At 42.0% G+C, this 12,870-nt stretch overlaps 1 protein-coding gene across 4 annotated transcripts in view; it reads right to left on the reverse strand.

Annotated features, from left to right (window-relative positions):
- LOC125432444 (uncharacterized oxidoreductase ZK1290.5-like) overlaps positions 1 to 12,870 on the reverse strand; it is an 82,814-nt gene that overhangs the window by 34,788 nt on the left and 35,156 nt on the right. The gene's annotated exons all lie outside the window — the stretch shown is intronic.

Genomic DNA, 12,870 nt, shown 5'->3' on the forward strand with positions numbered 1-12,870 from the left:
AGTAGCAATATAAATAATGTATCCATAATTCACAGATTCCAGCAGCCAAGGTTATTGTAACTGACTGGTGCTAACCAGAGAAAATGTATGTATAACTGGGGCTCAACAATTTATGGGTCTATACAGCTCTTTGGGATTTATGAAAGGCACAGAACCCTCCCAATGTAGATTTTCTTTGCTCTGGACTTTTTGGTTCCACCTTACCTCCCTGGCTGTATTTTCACCCTGCCCAATGATTGGAAGGGCTTTGTAAAACTTTATTTCAACTTCACACATTTGTATCATATTGGATCTATCAGAATAATGATGGATCTAATACAGGGACATTGAAATGTCAAGGAATATCAAAATAACAAGCCTCTCCTTCCGCAGCAACAGTGGCAGAAACTGTGTGTGTGTGTGTGTGTGTGTGTGTAAAGGTGTGTGTAAAGGTGTAAAGGTGTGTGTGGAGGGGAGAATATCAGTTCTAGGACATGGTCCTCTGCTTCAGTAGAGTGTGGTCCAGGGAACTGCTTTGCCTCTTTCATTTGGGGGGGGGGGGATCATTTTTGGACTATTGATACAACTGCAATAACAGCAATATCAATATAACAGCAATTTAAAGACCTTTAACAAAGTTAGGAATCTTCAAAGTATGATGCCTTTAAGACTGTGCCTTTAAGACTGACTTGATGGGTGGAGTTAAGCCAACCAGAAAAAGCAGAGACCTGGGAGAGTTCAGGAGGCAGTGGGGTGCCTCCTCACGTGTAAACAGAGAAACGCAAAAAGGTCCCACTACCCCACTGTGCAGCAAAGAGATCCGAGGTAAGGATTCCATGCCTAATAGGCCTGTATGTCCTGTAACTAATGCTGAGTCTAGCTAGCCCCATGTGGATCAACAGGTCCAGAGAATGGGGCCAGGTTCAGATTAATGTATTCTTATGCAGACCTCAGGAATCCTCCAAGTTTGCAGACAAATGAGAAACCTGTCCCAAATTGAGTGAGGGTTAAATGCCCCCTAAAGAGAGGAATGCTATCTGTGCCCCCTTTGAGGTGGCTGTGGGGCATATGGAAAAACAGCAGCTGCCCAAGCCAGGTGAGTGGGCAAAAGAGAGCCAGAACTACCATTGCATGTACCAAACAGGTGAGTGAGAAGAGGAGAAAGCCAGAGTACAATCACATGATCCAGGCAGATGCATGTGGGACACTGCAGATAGGGGGGAAGGAGGAAGAGGAACTAGAGTTGCTCCACCCATATCATGAGCCAAGCATTCTTTGGCAATGACTCTGGAGCCAGACAGGCTGATTGGTGAGCAGGCAGCCTAGTGAGGGAGGAAACTACACAAGAAGTTGAGATTTCCCCTATACAGGTCTTTCCACTAGTACAATATCATGTTTGACAGATAATATTTTATTTACATGAAAAAACAGTTGGGATTTTATCCACCTCTTCTGCTTGCACAAAACACATGCATCTGTGCAAGATGAGAAGGGTAATTTTCAGCAATTCTACCTCCCATTGTGGACCACCATTTTCTTTCATATTATCTTGAGAAGTCTACTGACTCCTGGTGGGGAGGGCAGAACAGGCAGCAATGGGGAGCAGAAGACAGGTGTTTCCTTTACCTCAGTGCAGTTCCACTTATGCTAGACAGGACCAATCCTACATTTTCAGCTGCACGTTGGCACATGTAACTATTTCACCAGGCATTACTGAGTGCTAGCCACCCACAAGGGCCATTTAAGCTTGCAAGCTTCTTATATAAACAGTGCTATCTCCAGGATTTTGGGGAGACTCCGGTAATGTTTTCTCAACGCAGGGAAAAGTTGGATACCCAAATGGTGAGCTTTCTCATGCTCTGAGAAAAGTGACACAGACAGAGATGTGGGGCCATGGCATGTGGCCAATCTGGCCATTCTTAGGAGTCAGTCTCAAATGCAAGGAGGCTGCCTATTCAGATGAACACTGAATGCTGCCCACTGTGTCTGCTTGCCAGAAGCATCTTGCAAACAAACTCCATGCAAAAGATTTTTTTAAAAAGAGAAGAAAGCTACAGATCAAAATGGACACAGTGATCTTACCACAAAGATCTGTAAATAAACGGTCTGAGCAGACAAGCTGTGTTTGACTATAATAACTTGCCTTATCTTTCTTAAACACTGTTATGAGGGCTTTTATCAGGGCTTTCAAGCTTTCCCATAAAACTAACTGTCCCAACTGCAACAAAAACATTTTTGGAGACTTATGTGTAATGGTATGTTAATAATTCTGTTCACTCGTAACAATTAGGCCACACTGAGCTCAGTGTGGCTAGAAAAGGCAATAGAACTGATAAAACTGTAGTTTTAATTCTCAGGACAGTGTGCAGTGCGAGGAGGTTTCCAAAGGAACAATTCAGGTTGTCTGAGGCCTAGTGTTCTGCAGGGAGACAAAGGAAGGAAATGAAGAAGGCTGGCAGAGCCTCCTGGATCAGAGAAAGACCGATTTCCTGCAGGCAAAAGACTGTAGGACCAGAGGAAGAGAAAGGGCTTCCAGGGCCCCACAATTATCAACTGTCTGGCAGACAGCCAGACGTGACTTTTGAAAACTGTAGCTACTGGCAAAGCTGCCAAAGGTGGTGCATTCAGCTACGACACTGCGTCAAAGTATATGCAAATTCAGGATGTCATGAAGCTGTTCAGATCACTGAAAGGGGAAAAAAAAGCTGTACCTGGAGAAAGCTCCCATCTCTAATTGGTCTCATTTCAAAGAAGGAACACTAGGAAACATTGTCAGTTCTAATATGTTTTCCATCAAGAAGATGGCACATTCAAAGGACAAGACTGCAAGCAAATGAAAGCTGAACAAGGGCCTTTGGTTCATGCATTTATGGTATTACATCATATTATTATGATGGGTTTTTTTTAACTGAAAGTTACTGCAAGAATCTTTTGGCCATGAATTTTTCCCAAGTCAGCACCCAATGAGCAGCAAACAGGTGATAAGAAAAGGAGGTATCAATGCTGTGACCCAAGTGTCAAGGTCCAAAGTGTGGGCAGGAGATCAAGAGAGCTGAGATAAGAAACCTAAGGTGAGCATCCAAAGGTATACTATAATATAGACTGAGTCATGGGTCTAATCCACCATTGAATGACTTCCTTCATTATCATATCACTCTTCTCAGATTGAGCATGAGCCTTTGCTTTCTACGCGTGAGTGCTAGCATGTGGTTCAACAGAGACTTATGATCCATCAAATGCAGCTCTGTAACCCTTCCATCCATGATTCAGGACCATCAAAAGGCCACTGTGTTAGCCACCAGAGTATTATATTTTAGACAGGAACAACAAATAGGAGGAAAAACTAGTTTTAAATGAAGACAGTATTCAAAAGCTGCAGCTCAATGAGATTCAAGCCAACACATCTTCAATAAAATAATTAAGCTTTATATTCAGTAAGTTCTGCTACGACCAAGGGGAAGAAGTGATTGAGGTATTCTGTTGGAGGCCAAATAGAAATCTGTAGCAATTGAATACGTTCTGAGAAGAACACAGCTTTGAATTTCACATTGTAATCTTGGGTATACACATCCCTTGGAGAAATGCTGCTTTGTTACTATACCAAATTAAGGAGCACAGTCTCTCTTGAGGATTAGGAAGAACTATATTTTACTGAAGATTATGTACGAGATTTTACATCACCCAGAGTGACTCCTGTGGTTGAGATGCCTTGATGCAAGCAAAATATTATGGTAAGTTGCTTTTCAGAGAACTCATTCTTTTGTACTTAAGATATTTATCATCTTAGGTTCATATTTTGTATTTAGGATATTTATCATCTTAGGTTTATATTGCTATACCTCACTCATAACTTTGTTAGCAAACATTCCAACTGCTGACAACATTCTATTTTTCAGATGATTACTGTTAAAACAGATGAAGCATGCTGCTTACGTTTGTTTTCTTAAAAGAGACATCATCTAAAAATCTTATCTGATTCACTGGGTGTGGTACAAAGGATATCCTCCACAAACCACCCTGTACCACAAAAGGATGCTTTGACCGATCAAGATCTTTAACACGCTGATTTATCATGCTACTTCTGCACAACAAGGGTGCCATGAATGCAAGCATTATGTGTCGCATGGGAGTGGTTTCCTCCATGGGAAGATTCAACTCCACCATGCCTAATATTTGTGTGTTCAAAATCAAGAGAGAGCACTGAACAACATTGGTGACAAATACGATGCTATCCTTTGCCTGAAGGGGAAATCAGCCACTCAGATGAGCCCGAGGGAGTGTTGCTCTAGCATTTAATCACCTTCAAGAAAAGGAATGAGATGTTGGAGGGAACACAGGAGAAGGAGTTGAGTTCTGCCTCAGGAAGAGAGAAGTGACAGCTCAGGTCTGGCTCAGGAAAAAGCAGACAGATTAAAGGGTAGCTCTGCCTGGTCCTTTGGCAGATCAATTTAGCTCTCTGGGAGAGAAGAGAGTGCCTGATTGTTAGGCCTGTCTCTGGTGATGAGCAAATATTGTACTATTTAATCTGACTGGTGAAAAGGCAAACTGGGGACTAACTACTCTCCGAAGTTATAACGAATTAAATTTTTTGTGCGTCAGCCAGGTTTCTATTATATCTTCCTGGAGACCTGTGCTGCTGGTTTGTTCCTTTAAAACCAATGTCTAAATAAATACACGTTCTTGGTTGTTTATACATTAATCCAGCCTCAGTATTCTCCATAATCTCCTTGCGCACCACAAAATTTACCTCACATCAGCAAAACCAAAGCCTGAACACTCACTACCTTTAGAACATCTGGAAATTAAGGGGAAGGTTTATAGTTTAAAATGAACCTAGATCCCAAAAATCTAAGGAGGCTGTGTGTGTCCTCCCAGTAGGTAAAAGGCTCGTCCCACAGATATACTGGGTGTGGTATAGAGGGTATCTTTCACAAACCACCCAGAACCACAAAAGAATGTTCCGGGGGAGGGTTGTGTGTGTGTGTGTGTGTGTGTGTGTGTGTGTGTGTGTGTGTGTGTGTAAAATAAATAAATAAATAAATAAATAAATAAATAAATAAATAAATAAATAAATACCTACCTACCTACCTACCTACCTACCTACCTACCTACCTACCTACATACATACATACATACATACAATTCATGGAAATCTTTAACATGCTGATTTATTGTGCTATTTTTGCAAAACATGGGTGTCATTAGTGTAAGCATGGGAGCTGCTTTCCCCATAGGGAGATTCAACTCCACTATGCCTAACATTGATGTGTGCAAAATCAAGAGGGAGGACTGAACCACATTGGTACCACCCATGCATTAGGTGACCTGGTTTAGAAAGATGGGTAGAATGCACGCAAGTCACTAAACTTAATGCTGACCCACTAGAATCTACAATAACTGGTAGGTCTTGGGGCTGAACTGTGTTCTGGCCTGGATTTTAGTGCATTTGCTGTGGGAGCAAAATAAATCCCATAATTTGGAACAGTCAAGAATGCTTCCCTTTCTGCCCCTGCTTATTGAACAGAATACTTAGATGGTGTTCTTAAGAGGAGTCTTCAATAGGTCTCCAGAATCACAACAGAACATAGGGGAGGAGTCAGTTTAACTCTAAAGTATGTGATTGCTTGATAGGATGGAATGTCTAACATTCTCACTCTGAGGTCAATTTGTAAGGTTATCCTCCTCTTACAACTCCCTTAAGATTACACATGTTGCTCAAGTTACAAATCCTATAGTTTCAAAGGCTATCAAAGATCATCTTTCCCAGTTTCTCAGAGGAGAAAAAAAGGATATAAATAGATTGTGCTGTCAGTTGCTTTTACAAATAATTGGCTTTCAAAGAGAACATTCATATTCGCTTTTATAGTCTTTATTCATATTTTCATTTTGTTCATCCATGGAATTTCCCTTTTCCTTTTAAAACAAACTATGATGTGCTTTTTTGAAGCCTAACAATTGGACAATCGAAGGAAGTTTCTTGAAACAGCTCTTGAATAAACCACAATGGGGGAATTTTAAAACAGCAGCAGAAAGTTGCATTAGAAGCAGATGAGGTATTTCTGTAAAAGTCAGCAACTGAGGTGTTTATTATGAACTGACGAAGGGCTGACGAATTGGCAATATTTGCTCATCCTAATAAGTCCCTTCCTTCTCAAATCAGGACACAGGCACAGAGCAATTTGTGGGACTGTTCTTGAGAGTAACTGAAAAATGTCAATGTGTGCAAAATGCTAAAGCTAAGCTGGGATAGGGTGGGTCCCATATTATTCCTTTTTACCACTACATTAATTTCCAGCTCGTTTTTAGGAGCTAATCAAGATGCTGTTTTCAACCTGAAAAGCCCTTAACCATCTGGGAACCCTGAAGACCCACCATCAATGTTGCTCAACCCAGTGTGTTGGGAATGCCCACCAATCACAAGGTGTGATCATCTTCCTTGAGATCAATGACATAAGAACATAAGAACATAAGAAAGAGCCTGCTGGATCAGACCAGAGTCCATCTAGTCCAGCACTCTGCTACTCGCAGTGGCCCACCAGGTGCCTTTGGAGCTCACATGCAGGAGGTGAAAGAAATTGCCTTCTGCTGCTGCTGTTCCCGAACACCTGGTCTGCTAAGGCATTTGCAACCTCAGATCAAGAAGGATCAATATTGGTAGCCAGAGATCAACTTCTCCTCCATAAATCTGTCCAAGCCCTTTTAAAGCTATCCAGGTTAGTAGCCATCACCACCTCCTGTGGCAGCATATGCCAAACACCAATCACACGTTGCGTGAAGAAGTGTTTCCTTTTATTAGTCCTAATTCTCCCCCCCCCCCCCCAGCATTTTCAATGTATGCCCCCTGGTTCTAGTATTGTGAGAAAGAGAGAAAAATTTCTCTCTGTCAACATTTTCTATCCCATGCATAATTTTATAGACTTCAATCATATCCCCCCTCAGACGTCTCCTCTCCAATCTAAAGAGTCCCAAACGCTGCAGCCTCTCCTCATAAGGAAGGTGCTCTGTCTGGCGTTTCCTTGCTTGCAAGCAAGGAAACGCCAGAGCAGCCAAGGGCTGGGGCTGCTGTGGGGATCCAGGAGGCGGGTGTGTGTGTGACATCTTCTGTGACTTCCCCTACCCTACGGAATGGTCTGCCCAGGAAGGTGAACAGGCAGTGGTGGGATTCAAACATTTTAACAACAGGTTCCAATGGTGGTGGAATTCAAATAATGACTGTTAAAAATTATTAAAAATCTTTTTAATATCACTTTTTTATTTTAAATATTAAAAATATTAATACTTAATAAAATATTTTAAGTATTAAAAAGTGATATTTTAGATTTTAACAACAGGTTCTACAGAACCTTCGGAACCCCCTGAATCCCACTTCTGTGAATAGGTCCCCTTTTAAGAATTAGGTAAAGCAACCATATCTCAGCAGACCATTTTTGGCTGAATTCCAAATGAGAATGCATTTTTGGTATGAGCTTATTCCTGGTAATTAGAAAAATAGCATATGCTATAGAATGTTTTGTTTAGTTGTCTTGGCTTTATTGTTTTACTCCACATTCTAATTTCATTTTTAAACTGCTTCATTTACATTTTTTAAAAATTTAGTCTGTACCTCTTCTACAGCAACACAGATTATGGCAGAAGAATTTCTAGCTCTTCCTCAACTGTTACCTCTGATCCATCTACCGTGTCCTCTTGGTTCACAGCAACAAGTAGTAGAGATGCATCAAAAGACAGCTCTCTGTTTGCATTGAGGAAGTTATATAGTATCAAATGAGATAAGGGCCAAAGTTCATGGAGGGAACAGGTCACTGGGTCTGGGGACCATCTAGAAATCCCCAGAGTGAGATCCTGGATCAGCAGTTGCATATTGCCGGTATTGACAAATAGTTTCAAAAATAAAAGTCACTATGGTGTAGTGATTGGAGTGTTAGATCTTGGAGGCATTGTTCAAGTCCAGACTCAGGCATGATGGCTGTTAGGTGACCTTGGGTCAGACAGTCAGCCCAGCCTATCTCACAGGGTTGTTGTGAAGATAAGATGAGGAAAAGAACCCTTGTATACTGTCCTGAGCCCACTGGAGAAACAACAGGATCAAAATTATGACAGACATAAAGTAAGGCTAAGCTGTGTTTTGGGATAATAAGTATTATCAGTAAGCACTAGGGTGGTATTATCAGCAAGTCTAGGGTGGTAACTCCAAAGCAGGCAGGGGCAGGGAAGAGCCAGGGCGCCCGCTCACTACCGGATCACTCTCCCCCGCCTCCTGGATCCCCACAGCAGCCCCAGCCCTTAGCTGCTCTGGCGTTTCCTTGCTTGCAAGGAGGAGACGCCAGACAGAGCATTCGCCTGCTTTTGGCGTTTCTTTGCTTGCAAGCAAGGAAACCCAAAAAGCAGATGACTGCTCTGTCTGGCAAACAAGGAAATTCCAAAGCAGGCAGGAGCAGGGAAGAGCCAGGGTGCCCACTCCCCACCGGATCACTCCCCCCCCCCCGGCCTCCCGGATCCCCACAGCAGCCCCAGCCCTTGGCTGCTCTGCCGTTTCCCTCTTTGCAAGCAAGGAAACGCCAAACAGAGCATTTGCCTGCTTTTGGGGTTTCCTTGCTTGCAAGCAAGGAAACCCCAAAAGCAGATGACTGCTCTGTCTGGCATTTCCTTGCTTGCAATGAGGGAAACAGGCAGGGGCAGGGAAGAGCTGGGGCCACCCATGATGCCGGGCGCACGCCTGTGGTGTGCCCGGCAGGCTGCTGCCCACAGCCTCAGCCCCTCACTTACTCAGTCATCTTTCTTCTTTCCCCACAGGCTCTGCAGGCTCATAAGCAATCTTTGGAGCATTGCCCTTTTAAGAAAGAGACAGGCTGCCCAGAGAGGCAGCTTTCCTGAAACGGAGCCTGCAGAGCCTGCGGGGAAAGAAAAAGATGGCTGAGTGAGTGAAGGGGACGACGGGCAGCGGCTGTGGGTGGCTCGTGTATAAGTCGAGGAGGACTTTTTCAGCACAAAAACATGCTGAAAAAGTCGACTTATACTCGAGTATATACAGTATATAAAATCTCCTATGCCTTTTGCAATATGCACCTCCTTCACTTTCTATATTTCTTCAGGCTAGGAAACCTCATTGACCAGCCTTGCCAGATCTTCCTGCCTTTTTTCCCTTCAGGGACTGAAGTGCCTCTAATAATGGTAGCACAAGGTAGAAAGCACTTTCCCTCAATCCTGTTCATACTCAGAAGGTGGAAAATTTCCCGTTGACTTTTATTTCTCTTTTCCACAGCCACTCCCCTCACAAAGGCCCAAATAAAATAAATAATTGAGGCATATTTAAATTTATTTAACAGACAGGACATGGTAAAGGGACAATGACAACTTGGAGATGGATAAGGCATACCAGGCCGGAAGCAGGATAAATATATATACACTATTCACAAGAGAGCTTGGCACACAGACTGATAGTTTTTGGTTTCTTCAGTACAGCATTTAAGATTAGTTTAGCCTAGATGTTAGTTTCATAGATGGTCACAGTTTGTACAGTTCCTTTGCTTAGATATTCTGGCTTATGGCTATTCACATACAGGGTCCTGACACTGGCCTGGTACTTTTCCACTGTACCCTCACAGACTCCTCACAGTTAGGTAAAACCCTCAAAACAAAACATAAACTCTCTACTGATGTAAACTTACGTAAAGCAAATTCCTATATCCCAGACCCACTGGTACACTAGAACTCTCCTCTCTTTAGATGCAATTCTTATCCTGGTTTATATGGCCTTCAGCTCAGCGATCCAATAAACCTTTCCACCAATATATGGTGTTGGTGCGTGATTGTTTTCATACAGCACTGATAACCAGTAGAATGGGGATTATGCCTTTGGAGATAGTGGTTTAGCTAAAGTAACTCACACTAAAATTATGACGGACTGCAGAGAAATGTGTATTTTTAAAGTGAAGTTTGTCAAAGTGTATTATTGTTTATCTCGAGAGTGAGGCACAGAAAGGCCTAGGAACAGGGGAGCCACCTGATTGGCTATGGCCTCCTGCACTCTGATTGGGCAAGTAACTGCATGATGCTGAGAGGGAGGAAGTTAAACTTCTTGTCGGTACATTCTGAAAGGCTTTTGGTCGGAATAACTCTTGATGTTAAGTGCTGCCTACCTTAACTATGTGATAAACTAAACTCTGAGGCAAGTAGATCAGACAAAGAGAGTGACTAATTCCATCAGTAAGATGGGTATAATTAATATAGAGGAATGTCAGGTAACTTGAAAAGTAGTCAGCTGACCAATAAGAGCATTGTAAGTCCCAGCCTGGTGGTCTACTGAGATAACAAATGGGTAAGCTTTGGATGCCATTAGACCTGGATTGCCCACATCAAAGACTGTGAGACATTGGCATATAAAGCAACAGAAATGGGACATCAAACTGATAAACTGGGGAGGGGGAAAAAACAGGACAAGATGGCCTACCCAAAATCTAATTCAACGTGATGTTTTTTTACTATGCCTCTGACCACTTTCCTATGACCAAAGAGTAATAAGTAACCTGGCCCAATATTGTCGATCCCTGAAATGTTACTAGTTCTATCAGACTTGCATTTGGAACTGAAGCAGATCATAATATGCCAATATACTCTGGGATGGAACCAGTAAACACAATAACCAATGAATCATGATAATTCAGGAAGACTATTGTCCTGTGTACAATGCTTCTGCTTTGGGATTTTGAACTCAGGTGAACAAAAGACATGCATACATTCTTCCAACCTGAAGTTTAGAGGATTCCAGACTGTAGGTTCTGGAGCAATCACATACATAGCAGTGGCCTGTTCATCTGTGACAAATTAGGATCTTCATTAGGCAACCAGGCAGTGAAAGTTAGCTAAAAGTTTATTTACTTACTTAAGAGGATATGTGTATGAATGTACATATATGTATGCATACAGGTGAATATGTATGTATGTATGTATATCTGTGAAAAGGCTATGAAAAAATATGAGTTTTTGTGGACTTGAGGCAAGTCTAGTTTACAAGTGAAAGTTTTCTGATTCATCCACGGGAATCTACAGCATCATCATGATGACAAGACTCTGTTAGGTGTTCCATGTGTTTTGTGCTGAATATATGCTTTGTCAGGAACCTGATGAAGATTTTAAAATCTAAGAAATAGTTGATAGAGAAATGGCTGTGATGCTGGAGGAGCAGTACAGTGGTCTACACATCTGCCAGAGACTATTTGGCCCCTGAATCCTTAAAACTTTCAGAAGATTTGGAATAGAAAGACACCAGATAGCACCAGTTTCAAGCAGCTATCACCTGATCCAACAAAGACTATATGTACTCATCTTGAGATGATGTGTTTATACCTACAAAAAAAGTCTAAGCAGCTCATCCCTCAGCAGAAGGATTCTAGAATGGCAGAAGTGCCCTTTTCAGCTTTCTTATTTAGTCTCCCATTTTAAAACAAATTAATAATACTACTCATTTGGCATTCATAGTAATTCACCTCCTAGAAGAACCCTGTAGTGTAGACCAGAAACACAATCCTCACATTACAGAAAACTGGTCAGCAACTAACACAGAGACTAGCTTACCTAACATCACCTGGTGAGTCTGAGGCTGGAGAAAGATTTCAGAAAGGACTTCCAGCTTCATTATTATGCTCCAGGAGGTCTCACGTGAGGACTATCGCTGAAAACAGCAATGCTAATTAAAAGGCTGCTCCATAAAGCCCCAGGCCATTGCCACAAGCCAAGTCGGATGATTAAGCATTAGCTGAATGTCAACTGAAAGTTTAGTGGTTAACCATGCAAGCAAATAATTTATCTTCTTCTCCCCTCTCATGGGCCACTGCATTTAAACCTCCACATTTATTAGTATTTGCATATCACTTCAAAAACACATGGCTGTAGATGTGAAAATTCTCCTTTGCTTGAGACAGAAGTAGTGATTCACAAGATTCAGAAGGAGCTGATGGGATGAGATAGTGGAATTCTTGGGCCAGAGATGCTCTTTTAATGGGAATAGAATTGCTAGGACATTAATTTGAATAATGTATTTAAGAGGCAATAAACTATGTTCAACATTCCAAGGGGAGATGGTCCTGTAATCAGGGGGAAAAACCCTTTGGTGCATAATTTAAAAATCATCTAATTTTAATTTTTGAGTTTTTTTCCCCCAGACTAGGTGCAAATTAAAGTCCAGCCAATCATTGTATGTGAATAAGAAAGCAAAACAGCAAGGTTAAAGACAGAGTTCATTCAATCTACAAACTCCCTTAAAGAGATGTTTTGAATATCAATCCATTTCAGTTTCAGATCCTCATCAACCCAACATGGCCCATTTTTCTCAACTGTTAACACTGAACAGGTAACACAGCTACTACCACAAGCCCCCTTTTGCCCCCCAGACCGATCCCCTTTGAAAAATTGTAAGTCTTGAAGGACCTCCAACCAGACTCACAATTATACTTAAAACTGGAGTACATGGATTTGCGTACCCTTAAATACAACTGCTTTTATTCAAGTGTCTTAATATCTTTGACATTGCTTTATCTTTGGCGGGGGGCGAGGGGATGGGAGAGATCAGCATAACATGAATATTATTCTAAGGACATGCACAAGTAATGCAGTTCTTAATGGCAGAAGGGAAATGGTTTCTTGGAGATCCTCCTTCTTGACCTGGCAGGTTCTTCTCCTGCTACTTGTGCATGTGCAGTTCAAATGCACAAACAAAAATGTGGGTCTTGCTTAAAAATGCCCCACTGTATACATTCTCAAGTAGACCCTCTGGCAGTGGATGGGCTCCAGCTTACTAAAGGGAATGAAGCAACCCAAATCAGCAGATTTACTTGTACTAAAAGGCGAGTTCAGATATTCATCTTTCCAGACAAACAGCCAGAAGGAAAAGAA

This window comes from Sphaerodactylus townsendi, linkage group LG05 (assembly GCF_021028975.2).
Source record: "Sphaerodactylus townsendi isolate TG3544 linkage group LG05, MPM_Stown_v2.3, whole genome shotgun sequence".
In the NCBI taxonomy this organism is placed as follows: Eukaryota; Metazoa; Chordata; class Lepidosauria; order Squamata; family Sphaerodactylidae; genus Sphaerodactylus; species Sphaerodactylus townsendi.